The following is a 13,682-nucleotide window of genomic DNA, read 5'->3' as shown; positions in this document are numbered from 1 at the left end:
ACACTGTAAAGGACTTTGACCTTAACCCTACTGCCAGGACTTTTGATGGTCCCTCCTGGCTTTCCTAATTCCCTTCAATTCTTTTCTGGCTTCTTTATACTTCCCATATGCTCCATATGATCTTAACTTCCAAGGCTTTACATGCTTTCCCTTTTTCTTGACCAAGTTCATCATTTCTCTGGAATCCAAGATCCTTTATCTTTCCCCATCCTTCCACCTAATGGGAATGTGCCTCTCCTGTACTCTGTGCAATTGATCTTTAAACACCCTCCACGTGTCTGATGTAGACTTGCCAGGAAAAAAAGTTATTCCCAATTAACTCTTCTTAGTTCCTGCATAATTTGTCCTACTACAATTTAAAACATTCCTTATCTACAGCTATCCTGAAAGTGAAGGGGTTGTGGTCACTGTTCCCTCACTGGTCAGTCACCTGGCCAGGCTCACTACCCAACACCAGGTTGGCTTCCAGTCCAAGTCATCCTCCTTTTAGTCTGCACTCTTGCACATTTCCGGTGTCCCTTTTAGTCTCTAAGTGTAATCGGCTTGTGTGCTGAATTTAGCAGATGGTGGACATTGTTGAAGATGCAAGACCATAAGATATAGGAGCCGAACTGGGCCATTTGGCCTGTCGTGTCTGCTCCACCATTCAATCATGGCTGTTCCTTTATCCCAGGGGTCCCCAACCTATTTTGGAACCGCAGACCGGTTTAATATTGACAAAATTCTTGCGGACCCGGGGGGGGGGGGGGCTGGGTGTTCAAGTAGGGTTAAATTCACCTCAACATGTCTTTTACAGTTAGGGTTGCCAACTTCCTCACTACTAAATAAGGGACAAAAGTAGCAGTCAAATCTTGACGAAGGGTTCCAGCCCGAAACGTCGACTGTACCTCTTCCTATAGATGCTGCCCAGCCTGCTGCGTTCACCAGCACTTTTTGTGTGTGTTGACGACACACTTGTATTTACCCTGAGAAAGACTACCATGACCATGAAGCCTTGCGCGGGCACCTGTGTGCGCATGCGCGTACATGCCGATTTCCCCCCCCCCCCCCACAAATCAGTTTTCTTTTAATCTTTCTGACTACACTGTACATACATTATTTCTACTTTATATAGGCTGTGTATTTATCATATCATTCCTGCTTTTACTATATGTTAGAGTTATTATAGATTTTGTGTTATTTGTTGTGATTTGTTAGGTTATTTTTTTTGGGTCTGGGAACGCTGAAAAATTTTTCCCATATAAATTAATGGTAATTGCTTCTTCGCTTTATGCCATTTTGGCACGAAAAGTTTCATAGGAACGCTCTACCTTAGCGGGGGAAATACAGCACAAACCAATTTAGCTCAATATACGGGATGTCCCGGCAAATACGGGACAGTTGGCAACCCTATGTTTAAGTTCAACAGTGCGTGACAGGGATTGTGGAAAGGTGCAGCTGACTAATGTTGTTCCCCCACGGCCTGGTACCGGTCCGCAGCCCGGTGGTTGGGGACCGCTGCTTTATTCTTTCCAGAACTCCATTCTCCAGATTTCTCATAACCCCGATGCCATGTCCAATCAAGAACCTATGGACCTCTGCCTTAAATATACTCAACAGCGTGGCCTCCATGGCTGCATGTGACAACAAATTCCATAAATTCACCACCCATTGGCTAAAAAAAATTTCTCCACATCTGTTTTGAATGGAAACCCCTCTATCCTGAGGCCATGCCCTCTTGTCCTAGACTCTCCCACCATGGGAAACATCCTTTCCATATCTACTGTCTAGGACTTCCAACAGTCGAAAGATTTCAATGAGCTTCCCCCTCATCATTCTAAATTCCTGCGACTACAGACCCAAAGCCATCAAACATTCCTTGTATGGTAACCCTTTCATTCCCAAAATAATCCTTGTGAATCTCCTCTGGACCCTCTCCAATGCCAGCACATTTTTGTTTAGCTGAGCCCAAAACTGTTCACAATACTCAGTGAGGCCTCACCAGTGCCTTATAAAGCCTCAGCATCACACCCCTGCTCTTGTGTTCGAGACCTCTTGAGATGAATGTTAACATTGCATTTGCCTTCCTCATCACAGACTCAACCTGCAAGTTAACCTTTAAGGTGTTCTGCACAAATCCCTTTGCATCTCAGATTTTTGGATTTTCTCCCCATTTGCACAGTAGTCTGTGTATCTGTATCTACTATCAAAGTCCAGGACCATGCATTTTCCAACATTGTATTTCATTTGCCACTCTCTTGCCCTTTCTCTTAATCCATCTAAGTCCTTAGAACCATAGAACCATAGAAACCAAAGCACAGAAACAGGCCTTTTGCCCCTTCTTGGCTGTGCCGAACCATTTTCTGCCTAGTCCCACTGACCTGCACACGGACCATATCCCTCTACACCTCCCATCCATGTATCTGTCCAATTTATTCTTAAATGTTAAAAAAGAATGCGCATTTACCACCTCCTCTGACAGCTCATTCCATACTCCCACCACTCTCTGTGTGAAGAAGCCCCCCCTAATGTTCCCTTTAAACTTTTCCCCCCTCACCCTTAACCCATGGCCTCTGGTTTTTTTTCTCCCCTTGCCTCAGTGGAAAAAGCCTGCTTGCATTCACTCTATCTATACCTGTCATAATTTTATATACCTCTATCAAATCTATCAATTCTTCTACGCTCCAGGGAATAAAGTCCTAACCTATTCAACCTTTCTCTGTAACTGAGTTTCTCAAGTCCCGGCAACAACCTTGTAAACCTTCTCTGTACTCTTTCAACCTTATTTATATCCTTCCTGTAATTTGGTGACCAAAACTGAACACAGTACTCCAGATTCGGCCTCACCAATGACTTATACAACCTCACCAATGCCTCATACAACCTCATCATAACATTCCAGCTCTTATACTCAATACTTCGATTAATAAAGGCCAATGTACCAAACGCTCTCTTTACGACCCTATCTACCTGTGACGCCACTTTTAGGGAATTTTGTATCTGTATTCCCAGATCCCTCTGTTCCACTGCACTCCTTAGTGCCTTACCATTAACCCTGTATGTTCTACATTGGTTTGTCCTTCCAACGTGCAATACCTCACACTTGTCTGCATTAAACTCCATCTGCCATTTTTCAGCTGGTCCAAGTCCCTCTGCAGGCTCTGAAAACCTTCCTCGCTGTCTACTACACCTTCATTCTTTGTATCATCAGCAAATTTGCTGATCCAATTTACCACATTATCATCCAGATCATTGATATAGATGACAAATAACAATGGACCCAGCACTGATCCCTGTGGCACACCACTAGTCACAGGCCTCCACTCGGAGAAGCAATTCTCTACTACCACTCTTTGGCTTCTTCCATTGAGCCAATATCTGATCCAATTTACCACCCCTCCATGTATACCTAGCGACTGAGTTTTCCTAACTAACCTCCCATGCGGGACCTTGTCAAAGGCCTTACTGAAGTCCATGTAGACAATATCCACTGCCGTCCCTTCATCCACTTCCCTGGTAACCTCCTCGAAAAACTCCAATAGATTGGTCAAACATGACCTGCCACACACAAAGCCATGTTGACTCTCCCTAATAAGTCCCTGTCTATCCAAATGCTTGTAGATTCTGTCTCTTAGTGCTCCCTCTAATAACTTACCTACTACCGATGTTAAACTTACCGGCCTATAATTTCCTGGATTACTTTTCGATCCTTTTTTAAACAACGGAACAACATGAGCCACTCTCCAATCCTCCGGCACCTCACCTGTAGACAGCGACATTTTAAATATTTCTGCCAGGGCCCCTGCAATTTCAACACCAGTCTCCTGCAAGGTCCGAGGGAACACCCTGTCAGGTCCCGGGGATTTATCCACTTTAATTTTCCTCAAGACAGCAAGGATCTGTACAGTTTCCATGATCTCACTACTTGTTTCCCCTAATTCCATAGACCTCATGCTAGTTTCCTTAGTAAATACAGATGCAAAAAACCTATTCAAGATCTCCCCCATTTCCTTTGGTTCCGCACATAGGCGACCACTCTGATCTTCAAGAGGACCAATTTTATCCCTTACAATCCTTTTGCTCTTAATATACCTGTAAAAGCTCTTTGGATTATCCTTCACTTTGACTGCCAATGCAACCTCATGTCTTCTTTTCGCACTCCTGATTTCTTTCTCAAGTATTTTCTTGCACTTCTTATACTCCTCAAACACCTTATTTACTCCCTGCTTCCTATACATGACATACAACTCGCTCTTCTTCTTTATCAGAGTTGCAATATCCCTTGAGAACCAAGGTTCCTTACTCCTATTCACTTTGCCTTTAATCCTGACAGGAACATACAAACTCTGCACTCGCAAAATTTCTCCTTTGAAGGTTTCCCACTTACCGATCACATCCTTGCCAGAGAACAACCTGTCCCAATCCACGCTTTTTAGATCCTTTCTCATTTCTTCAAATTTGGCCTTCTTCCAGTTAAGAACCTCAACCCTAGGACCAGATCCAGATCTATGCTTGTCCATGATCAAGTTGAAACTAATGGTGTTATGATCACTGGAACCAAAGTGCTCCCCTGCACAGACTTCCGTCATTTGTCCTAACTCGTTTCCTAACAGGAGATCCAATACTGCATCCCCTCTAGTTGGTCCCGCTATATATTGATTTAGAAAACTTTCCTGAACATATTTTACAAACTCTAAACTATCTAGACCCCTAACAGTATGGGAATCCCAATCAATATATGGAAAATTAAAATCCCCTACCACCACAACTTTGTTTCCTGCAGTTGCTTGCTATTTCCCTGCAGATTTGCTCTTCCAATTCTCGTTGACTATTGGGTGGTCTGTAATACAATCCCACTAATGTGGCCATACCTTTCCTGTTTCTCAGCTCCACCCATAAGGACTCAGTAGACAAGCCCTCTAATCTGTCCTGCCTGAGCACTGCTGTAATATATCCCCTAACAAGCAATGTTACTCCCCCGCCTTTCATTCCTCTGCCTCAATCACATCTGAAACATCGGAACCCTGAAATATTAAGCTGCCAGTCTTGCCCCTCCTGTAGCCAAGTTTCACTAATTGCTATAACGTCATAATTCCACATGTCAATCCACGCCCTCAACTCATTCGCCTTCCCCGCAATACTCCTAGCATTGAAATATATACACCTCAGAAGATTTTTACCACCATTCACAACCTTTCTATTAGCGGATTTGCTTGAACTTTTAACATTTATTTTCACCCCAGCCACACTGTCAGCTCTGGCACTCTGGTTCCCATCCCCCTGCAAATCTAGTTTAAAGCCTCCCGAATAGCACTAACAAACCTCCCTGAAAGGATATTGGTCCCCTTGTAGTTCAAGTGTAACCCGTCTCTCTTGTACAGGTCCCACCTGCCCCAGAAGAGGTCCCAATGATCCTGAAATCTGAAACCCTGCCCCCTACACCAGTTCCTCAGCCACTTGTTCATCCTCCAGAGCATCCTATTCCTACAACACACATCAAAGTTGCTGGTGAACGCAGCAGGCCAGGCAGCATCTCGAGGAAGAGGTGCAGTCGACGTTTCAGGCCGAGACCCTTCGTCAGGACTAATTGAAGGAAGAGTGAGTAAGGGATTTGAAAGTTGGAGGGGGAGGGGGAGATCCAAAATGATAGGAGAAGACAGGAGGGGGAGGGATAGAGCCCAAGAGCTGGACAGGTGATAGGCAAAAGGGGATACGAGAGGATCATGGGACAGGAGGTCCGGGAAGAAAGATGGGGGGGGGGGGCCCAGAGGATGGGCAAGAGGTATATTCAGAGGGACAGAGGGAGAAAAAGGAGAGTGAGAGAAAGAATGTGTGCATAAAAATAAGTAACAGATGGGGTACGAGGGGGAGGTGGGGCCTAGCGGAAGCTAGAGAAGTCGATGTTCATGCCATCAGGTTGGAGGCTACCCAGACGGAATATAAGGTGTTGTTCCTCCAACCTGAGTGTGGCTTCATCTTTACAATAGAGGAGGCCGTTGGATAGACATGTCAGAATGGGAATGGGATGTGGAATTAAAATGTGTGGCCACTGGGAGATCCTGTTTTCTCTGGCGGACAGAGCGTAGATGTCCAGCAAAGCGGTCTCCCAGTCTGCGACGGGTCTCGTCAATATATAAAAGGCCACATCGGGAGCACCGGACGCAGTATATCACCCCAGTCGACTCACAGGTGAAGTGTCGCCTCACCTGGAAGGACTGTTTGGGGCCCTGAATGGTGGTAAGGGAGGAAGTGTAAGGGCATGTGTAGCACTTGTTCCGCTTACAGGGATAAGTGCCAGGGGGGAGATCAGTAGGGAGGGATGGGGGGGACGAATGGACAAGGGAGTTGTGTAGGGAGCGATCCCTGCGGAATGCAGAGGGGGGGTGGAGGGAAAGATGTGCTTAGTGGCCACCTCCAACTGGATCCCACCATTAAGCACATCTTTCCCTCCCCCCCCCCCCCCCCCCCCCCCTGCATTCCGCAGGGATCTCAGGTTGGAGGAACAACACCTTATATTCCGTCTGGGTAGCCTCCAACCTGATGGCATGAACATCGACTTCTCTAGCTTCCGCTAGGCCCCACCTCCCCCTCATACCCCATCTGTTACTTATTTTTATGCACACAGTCTTTCTCTCACTCTCCTTTTTCTCCCTCTGTCCCTCTGAATATACCTCTTGCCCATCCTCTGGGTCCCCCCCCCCCTTGTCTTTCTTCCCAGACCTCCTGTCCCATGATCCTCCTGTATCCCCTTTTGCCTATCACCTGTCCAGCTCTTGGCTCTATCCCTCCCCCTCCTGTCTTCTCCTATCATTTTGGATCTCCCCCTCCCCCTCCAACTTTCAAATCCCTTACTCACTCTTCCTTCAGTTAGTCCTGACGAAGAGTCTCGACCTGAAACGTCGACTGCACCTCTTCCTAGAGATGCTGCCTGGCCTGCTGCGTTCACCAGCAACTTTGATGTGTGTTGCTTGAATTTCCAGCATCTGCAGAATTCCTGTTGTTTGCGTTTAAAAATCCTATTCCTACCCTCACTGGCACGTAGCACAGGTAGCAATCCTGAGATTACCACCCTCAAGGTCCTGCTTTTCAACTGCCTACCAAGCTCTCTATACTCACTCTCCAGGACCTCCTCACTCTTCCTTGCTATATCATTGGTACCGATGTGCACCACGACATCTGGCTGATCACCCTCCCACTTCAGAATGTCATGCAATCGATCAGAGACATCCTTGACACTGGCACCCGGGAGGCAACAAACCATCCTGGATTCTCTGTCATGACCACAGAACCTCCTATCTGCACCTCTAACTATCGAGTCCCGAAATTGAAAAGGGAGAATACAGAACTGAAGGTGTTGTAGTCCTTCTGCAGCCTACCTGTTTCCTCAATGCTACGTGCCCCTCTACCAATCTTTGTATCATCTGCTAACTGGGCAACAGAGCCATCAGTCTAAATCATTGATATCATCCATTATCTAAGTCATTGATATACAGCATAAAAAGAAGCGGTCCTAACACTGACCCCCTGCGGAATACCACTAGTCACTGGCAGTCAAACAGACAAGGATCCTTCTATTCCCACTTGCTGCCTCCTACCAATCAGCCAATGCTCTAACTGTTCCATGGGCTCTTAACCTGGTAAGCAGCCTATGCAGTACCTTGTCAAAGGCTTTATGAAGGTCCAAATATCTAACATCCACTGCATTCCATTTATCTATCCTACTTGTAATCTCTTTAAGGAATTCCAGCAGTTTGTCAGGGAAGATTTTCCCTTGAGGAATCCATGCTGACTTTGTCCTATCTTCTCCTGTGTCACCAAGAACTCATCCTTAATAATTGACTCCAACATCTTCCCAATCATTGAGGTCAGGCTAACTGGTCTATAATTTCCTGTCTGCTGCCTTCCGTCCTTTCTTAATGAGTGGAGTGACGTTTGCAATTTTCTAGTTCTCTGGCACTATGCCAGAGTCCAATGGTTTTTCCAAAGATCATTGCAAATGCTTCCACAACATCTCCTGCTACCGCTTTTAGCACCCTGGGCTATAGCTGGTCTGGTCCGCATGACTTGTGTACCCTTGGGTCTTTCAGCTTTTTGAGCACCTTCTTCCTTGAAATAACTGCACTTGCTTCTCTTTGCTCACTCTGACACTGCTAGTGTCTTCCACAGTGAAGACTGATGCAAAATGAAATTCCTCCTCATCTCTGTTCTAAAAGCCTCTATTCTGAGACTGTCCCCTCTGATCTTACACTTCCATCATAGGAAGCATCCCCTCCATATCCAGTCTATCAAGGCCTTTCACCATTTGATGGGTTTCAATGAGGTCACCCCTCATTCTTCTGAGTTCTAGTGAATGCAGGCCCAGAGCCATCAAACATTTTTAATAATAAGTCATTTAATTCTGGAATCATTTTTGTGATCCTCCTTTGAACCTTCTCAGGTTTCAGCATATCCTTTCTAAGAGAAGGGTCCAAACCTGCTCACTATACTCCCTCAAGAGAGGCCTCTCTAGTGTTTTATAAAGTTGCAACATTACATCCTTGCTTTCATATTCTAGTCCTCTTCAAATGAATGCCAACATTGCACTTACCTTCCATACCACAGACTCGACCTTCAAATTAACCTTTAGGGAATCCTGCACAAGGACTCCCAAGTCACTTGGCAACTCAGTTTTTTCTGGATTTTCTCTCCATTTAGAAAATGGTCAACTCTTTCATTTCTTTTACCGAAGTACATGACCATACACTTCCTGACACTGTATTCCATCTGCCACTTTGCCCATTCTCCTAATCTGTCTAAATCCGTCTGTAGCCCCTCTGCTTCCTCAAAACTACTGGTCCCTCCACCTATCTTCATATTGTCTGCAAACTTTTCAGCAAAGCCATCAACTTCATCATCCAAATCATTGACATATAATGTAAAAAGAATTGGTCCCACCAGCACAGACCCCTGTGGAACACCACTAGTCACTGGCAGCCAGTCAGAAATGGCTCAGTTTATTCTCACTCTTTTCCTCCTGCCAATCAGCCACTGCTTTATCCATGCTAGAATCTTGCCTAGAATACCATGTTTTGTTAAAGCAGTCTTGAGCGTGGTATCTTGTCAAAGTAGCAGTCCCAGTACTGACCCTGTGGAACTGAGGTCACTAGCAGCTAACCAGAAAAGGCCCCCTTAGTTGCTGCCTCCTGCCTTTCAATCATTCCTCTATCCATGTCAGTATTTTTCCAGTCAGACCATTGGATTATTTTGTTGAACAGCTCATGTAAGGCACTTTATCAAATGCTTTCTGAAAATTTAAGTAAACATCTACAGCCTCTCTTTTGTTCCAACAGATTTGTCAGGCAAGATTTCTCTTTACAGAAGCCATGCTGACTTTGACTTATTTTATCATTAGTCTCCCAGTATCCCAAAACCTCATCCTTGATAACGGCCTACAACACTTTCCCAACCACTGAGGGTTAGGCTAACTGGCCTACAATTTCCTTTCTTTTGTCTTCCTCCCTACTTAGAGTAGAGTGGCATTTGCAATTTTCCAGTTCTTTGAGACCATGCCAGAATCAAGTGATTTTTGAAAGATCATGACCAATGCATCTGTTATCTCTTCAGCAACCTCATCTGGCCCAGGTGACTAGTCCTCCTTAAGACCTTTCAGTTTGTCTGGCACTTTTTACTTTCTAATAACAATGGCAATTACACTCAAGGACCTCAGGCATACAGGTAGTGTCTTCCACAGTAAAGACTGAAGCAAAATACTTGTCACCTCCCTTTTATTCTTTAGATAAATGAAAACAATTTTAGTATCCTGCTTTATATTATTGGCTGGTTTGCCCTTATACGTAATCTTTTCCTTGGCTTTTATTGGATTTTAAAAACTTCCCAATCATCCAACTTCCCACTCACATTTGCTACCTTGCATGCCCTTTCCTTGGCTTTTATGCAATCCTTGACTTCCCTTGTCAGTTACGGTAGCCTAACTCTGCCAGTAGAGAACTACTTCTGTGGGACATATCTATCCTGCGCCTTGTGAACTATTCCCAAGAACTTCAGCCACCTCTGTTTTGTCATCATCCCTGCCAGTGCCCCCATCCAATCCACCTGGGCAATCTCCTGTCTCATGCCTCTAATTTATTTTATTCCATTGTGATACTGATGCATGGGACTTGTGCTTCTCCCTCTCAAATTGCAGTATAATCTTCCAGCTATAATCTTTCAGCCATGAGTCGCTGATGCCTGCAACACCTTCAGTTCTGTATTCTCCCTTTTCAATTTTATCCACCGTTTATTTATTCTGTTGCCTGCAATTTTGCCCTATCAATAGACTGTCCTCACTACACATGGCTTCTGTTTGTAAATTAGCAGCTTCTTCTTCAGCACTATTATCCATGATGCTACTTGCATTTGTCACACACCCCGTGACGGGAATAAAGAACCAGCAGAGATGGAAAACCCTTTGGAGTCCAGTATTGCTCTAAACTAATAATATTTATTAGTAACTACACAATACAGTAATATAAATGGAGATAAACAGATTAGCAATGATGATATAAAAGTAAGTGTATCAGTAAGTGTGGAAAATGTATGTATGAAAAACCAAGCTTCTTTAAGTCTAGGGGTAAAAAGGTAGTATTATGATGATGAGTAAGGTTCAGTTCAGTTTGTGGTATTTAGCTGAGTAGTGATGGAGAGAGAGAGACAACAAAAGAGATTTGAGTTTTCAGGTGAACTGACACCGTCGATCTTCTCGTTCTCCTTCGAAATCCTCTAAAAGTCACCGACTGTGACTTTAACAAAGGGGACCGGTTTCTGTGGTGGAGCTATCCCCCAGGCGAGAGTGGACAGATGGACAACCCACCAGTCAACCCCTTTCCTCTTTTCATTGCAAGAGCGATGGATCGATCCGCCTGATCGATCCTCCAAAACCCACTTTTTCTGCGGGCGCAACAATGCTTATTCAGTGTCCAGAACATGTGTCTCAGGTCTATCATCTGACCTCCTATTTTATCTTCCTGTGCTGAGCATCAGCTGTCATTCAAATAATCCCTCCTTCCTCTCTCTGTGAAAGAAATGCAAGCAGGGAAAAATCCTTTAAAGTATCAACAACCTGCCGAAAATCATAACATCAATTGTCCATTTAATAACGCCCTTGGTCACCATAGCAACTAATGAACTGCTCGGTGCTATCTCCAATTCAGCAGAAATCCAACAGTTAACCAGTTCTTTCTCGTTCCTTAAAGTGACAGTCCGACAGTTGGTCTTTGTCTCTCTCTCTGTCTCTCTTCAAAACAACATGTCGGTGTTAAATAACTCTCTCTCTTTTCACACATTAAAATACAATATATGCAGCTCAGGACACTAGTTACACCATTTTTACAAAAGCTCAACCTTTTGATTCCTAACTTTGAGGTCTCACCAGCATCTACCTCCGCAACCTCGCCACGATCTGTTCTGGCACACTGGTTCCCATCCTGCAACTCTAGTTTAAATCCCACCTTGCAGTGTTAACAAACCATCCCACTAGTATATTAGTCCTCTTCCAGTTCAGGTGCAAACTGTCCCTTGTGTACAGGTCCTACCTTCCCTGGAAAAGCCCAGTAATCCAAAAAATCTTATGCCCACCCTCCTACACTTGCTCTTTAGCCATGTAATAAACTGTATAATCTTCCTATTTCTGGCCCCACTAGCACGTGGCATGGGTAGCAATCCTGACATAACAACACTGGAAGTCCTTCCCTTTAACTTGCCACCTAATTCCCTGAACTCTCTATGCAGAACCTCAACACTTGTCCTGCCAATGCCATTAGCTACATACACAACGACTTCTGGCTGTTCACCTTCCCGCTTAAGAATGCTGAGGACTGTATTTGAGATACCCCAGATCCTGGTACCTGGGAGGCAATGTACCATCTGGGAATCCCATTCTCGCCCACAGAACCTCTTGTCCGTTCCCCGACTAACAAATCCCCTATCTCAACAGTGTGCTGCCTCTTCCTCCTGTTCTGAGTCAGAGTGAGTGCCAGAAACGCTGAACTAGGTGATGGGAAGCAGTACCTAGAGTGCAAGGTTCCGTGGAGATGTAGTTTCGGTTAGTAAGGTGGGGTGGGGTTAAGTACATTTATTTAGAGATACAGCTCAGTAACAGGCCTTTCTGATCAGTAAGCCTGTGCCATGCAATTGCATCCATGTGATCAATTGGTTTACTAACCTTTACATCTTTGGAATGTGGGAGGAAACCAGAGCACCCAGAGGTAAACCATGCAGTCATCAAGAATATACAAACTTGCAGACTGGGAATTTAATCTGGGTCACTGGTGCTGTTATACTAACAGCTATGAGATTGAACCTGTGTCACTGGTGTTTGTAAAGGTATTGTGCAAACTGCTACGCTACTGTGCTCCCTCTAATGTTAAAAATGTAGAAGGTACTTGGAACTGTACTGCCCTGGTAAATCTTTCTCTCTAACATAGGGTATTTCATTTTATTGTTTTTTGTAGCAGCAGTGTTTGGGTTAGGGTTAGAGATAATGAGTGCTTTGGAATGTGATCCATCCAATCTAGGGAGGTTATTTTGTGTGCCTGACACTGGTGTGAGCTTTGGTCTTTGGTGAGAGATGGAGAGAACCAGTCATAGGAATTGACTCAGTGAGGACCATGATTTGATGGAGTCTACTGAGGATCGGTGAATATGACTTCTGGAAGAGTTGAGCTCCAATCTGTGGGCCCTTTTGTTTTTTCCTTTTCTTTACTAACCCTTTAGTTAAGTTAATACTCGTTGGAATTTAGAAGATTGAGGAGGGATCTTATTGAAACATATAAAATCCTAGAGGGATTGGACAGGCTAGATGCAGGAAGATTGTTCCCGATGTTGGGGAAGTCCAGAACGAGGGGTCACAGTTTGAGGATAAAGGGGAAGCCTTTTAGGACTGAGATGAGGAAAAACTTCTTCACACAGAGAGTGGTGAATCTGTGGAGTTCTCTGCCACAGGAAACAGTTGAGGCCAGTTCATTGGCTATATTTAAGAGGGAGTTAGATATGGCACTTGTGGCTAAAGGGATCAGGGGGTATGGAGGTACAGGATTCTGAGTTGGATGATCAGCCATGATCATACTGAATGGCGGTACAGGCTCGAAGGGCCGAATGGCCTACTCTTGCACCTATTTTCTATGTTTTCTATATTCATAAATATACTTCCTTTAATTGTATGCAATGTGTGGTCTATTATTTCCTGGCAACGAGAGTAGAGGGCAGCAACTCGCACAGCATTCACACAATCCGGGGCTTGGGTGCGAGAGACATCCCAATCTGATAGATTTGGCAGGACCAGAACATGTATTCCCTAGGTGTGCGTGGCCCGAGAACAGTGGGTCCTTCAGCACGGAGTTGGGAGACTGCCAGTGAAGGCTAACGAGCTGGTTCCTGAGACGCCTGAGAAGAAAGGGGTTTCAGAGGTAATAGAAAATTAAGAGGGCTAACAAAAAATACCACTAGCGGACAGAAATAAGGTAAATCTGAAGATGTTTTAAATACATTAAGGACAAAACAACAAGGAAAGACTGACTTATTAGGACAACGGACTGCCCTACCTTTGTCACTTTTCTTCACTTCCTTGGCAGACATGACCACCCAGCACAAAGGTATGCTGACTTTTCCTAAAGCCCACATTTTTCCAAGTAAGAACCGTTAAGGATCATCAATACATTCCCTACAGT

At 44.7% G+C, this 13,682-nt stretch overlaps 1 protein-coding gene across 1 annotated transcript in view; it reads left to right on the top strand.

The window, feature by feature from the left end:
• Window positions 1-13,682, top strand: part of ahcy (adenosylhomocysteinase) — a 114,003-nt gene that overhangs the window by 28,289 nt on the left and 72,032 nt on the right. The gene's annotated exons all lie outside the window — the stretch shown is intronic.

The sequence above is a fragment of the Mobula birostris genome, chromosome 2, assembly GCF_030028105.1.
Source record: "Mobula birostris isolate sMobBir1 chromosome 2, sMobBir1.hap1, whole genome shotgun sequence".
NCBI lineage: Eukaryota > Metazoa > Chordata > Chondrichthyes > Myliobatiformes > Myliobatidae > Mobula > Mobula birostris.
Note: the sequence above shows the minus strand (reverse complement) of the source record. Positions and strands in the feature narration are given on the sequence as shown.